At 43.7% G+C, this 2,665-nt stretch overlaps 1 pseudogene; it reads left to right on the top strand.

Moving 5' to 3' along the window:
* Window positions 1-1,533: 1,533 nt before the first annotated feature.
* Window positions 1,534-2,665, top strand: part of LOC114053567 — a 13,977-nt pseudogene continuing 12,845 nt past the window's right edge.

The raw sequence follows: 2,665 nt of genomic DNA, 5'->3' as shown, positions 1-2,665 counted from the left end.
TTTGTTTTTGTTATTCAGTCATTCAGTCATGTCCAACTCTACGATGGAGTTTTCTTGGCAAAGATACTGGGGTGGTTTGCCATTTCCTTCTCCAGCTTATTTTACAGATGAGGAAACTGAGGCAAACTGGGTTAAGTGACTTGCCCAGGAACACACAGCTAGTAAGTGTTTGAGGTCAAATTTGAACTCAGATGCTTCTGACTCCAGGCCCAATGCTCTATCCGCTACACCACCTACCTGACCCTGAACAGAGTTTAGTGAATGGCTTGGGGAGAGATGGGCCCTCTGATTGCCTTACTCCTTCCTGAAAACAACACCCTGGAGTGATAGGACCCACTCATGGCAGGGGCTAAAGCCAGAGATAGTTTTATCTGGATTGGATAGCAAGTAAAAATCTTGTATGTACCCAGTACAATAGCTTGGGGAGGCTAAATAACTTGGGGCCAGATATCCAGAGAATTGCAGCCCAGACCTCAAAGGAACAGGGTGGGTATTTGGGGCAACAGAGTGCTGGGGGCATCCTGAGAGTACTGAAGGTGGTGATTATGAGCATAGAGGGTTATTATATAAATAATTAGCATCATTTAACTCTTATCAACTCTTGCCTCAAGAGGTGAAATGAGCCTGGGAGGAAAACTAGCAAAGTAGCAAAAGTAGCAAAAAAGACAAATAAGCCTCTCATCCGCAAGGAATCCTAGAAGCACAGTTGTCCTATGACCATCAACCAAACCTGTTGCCTAACTTAAGAAACTCTTCGTCTTCTTCACCTCTCAATTTTTGCACTGAGCTGTTTCCGTGGGAATGCATATACGAGCATGACTAGTGGAAGAAGATGCAGAGGAATGGGTCCAGGGAAAAACCAGGACCAGAGTTGGGCAAGAGAGTCAGCTGCCTCAACATCTAACACACAGAGGCATAATACAAACGACACAATGTAACATTACTTTTCAGGACTGCACTTATTATTTTTTTTTTTGCAAGGCAATCAGGGTTAAGTGACTTGCCCAGGGTCACACAGCTAGTAAGTATCATGTGTCTGAGGCCAGATTTGAACTCAGGTCCTACTGACTCCAGGGCCAGTGCTCTGGCCATTGTGCCACCTAGCTGCCCCCTTGCATTTATTTTCTATAGTAGAAAATCCTGCTCTCCATGGTATTCGGGGATTTATTTTGTGATGTCAATTCATGTATTACAGTCGAGGCTCATGGATTCCATTAGACAGTGACTCAAAGAGGGTGCTTAGAGCACACACATGCTTTGACCTCATTTTAGTCCAAAGTTAGCTGTACACAGCAGACAGAAGGAATGCAGGGTCATGTCACAGCATGCTCAGACACTCACATGAAAAAGAGCCAAATTTGCCCAGTGGTGCAAAGTGTCAATTCGGAACCCACACATTGCAGTCCTGCCTAGTGACTGATACTGCTGCTTATATCTGATGCTAATTGGTTTCCTGATTAGAAGCTGCTCAATTCAGAGGGATTCGGAGGCATTGTGTTCTTCCAGATGTGGAGGGCAGACCTTACTGGAAACATGCTGCAACCTTTAATCACCAGTCTCATTCTTGTCTCCAACGTGGTGTGTGTGGAGCTTCTGGGAGGCCCCTGTATGACAGTCCTATTGATGGTACTGAGCACACCCACAGCCTGGGGCAGGGACATTCCAGGTAAGTACAAAACATCTACTTCCTAGAGAAAGCAAGCAGAGGCTGAGATCCTTTAGGAGAGAAAACTGGGCTTACCGTCTCTTATTTTCCATACTACTTTCAATGCAAAGAGATTCCTTGATCTTAGGACAGAGTTACAATTGCAAGACTCTTAGGGAAGAGAAAAAAGGGATGGCATTGTTTGGTCTGGTGTCATTAGCAATAGGACACAAAACTAGACTAGGAAAATGTTCTCCAGAAAGAAGGATGAATCTTGAGAATCACAAGTCTCTATACCTGGGATATACCTGAGATACCAAGTCCTCTTCTAGGCCATGTGGAGAAACATCTTAGAAATCCCTGAAGAGTGTAGAGGAGAGTTATAAGGGTTACTAAGTAGCCTTTGGTTACCATTAACAAGGAATCTGTAGTCCTATGGTCAGCTAGCAGGAGGACACACTAGGGACAAAGTCTCAGTGTGTTTGTCCGTTGTCTCTTATTCTATGTGGAAGTCAGGTTCAGGACTTATCTACAGACTTAGAGTAGCAAGAGGGTTTACTGAATAATATAAAAATCACATGCTCATGCTCACTTAGACAAGAAGGGTTCAAGGAAACATTTCCACCCGCATTTCATCATCATCCAAAGTTCCAGGTTTAGACTGATTCTTAGAAGTCAAGCTGAGAGTGTTTGTAATTGGAACTTGGGCAATTGGCTAGGCTAGCCTCAGGCCACCGTCTGAATGGTCTGTAAAGATGATAGAGGCTGGAGGGTTTTGTACTAAGGCAGACAAAGAAAGAGTATATAAATCCATTGTCCAAATTTTAGCTAAATGCCTTATCTGGAAGCCACTTTTAAATACTACAATAATGAATAGGTCAGATGTACCAAAACACAAAAGGTTAGAAATCTTTTGGAGTCAAGGTCTGCATTCATAGGCATTCACCAATCACTGTAATTTTCTCATCTTCAAGTCTTCTCCCCCACCCCCCCTCAACCCCCCCATATGCCTATATATAT

Source organism: Vombatus ursinus, unplaced genomic scaffold, assembly GCF_900497805.2.
Source record: "Vombatus ursinus unplaced genomic scaffold, bare-nosed wombat genome assembly UNPS02014811.1, whole genome shotgun sequence".
Lineage (NCBI taxonomy): Eukaryota > Metazoa > Chordata > Mammalia > Diprotodontia > Vombatidae > Vombatus > Vombatus ursinus.
The sequence above is the reverse complement of the archived record's forward strand: the minus strand, read 5'-3'. Positions and strand labels throughout refer to the sequence as shown.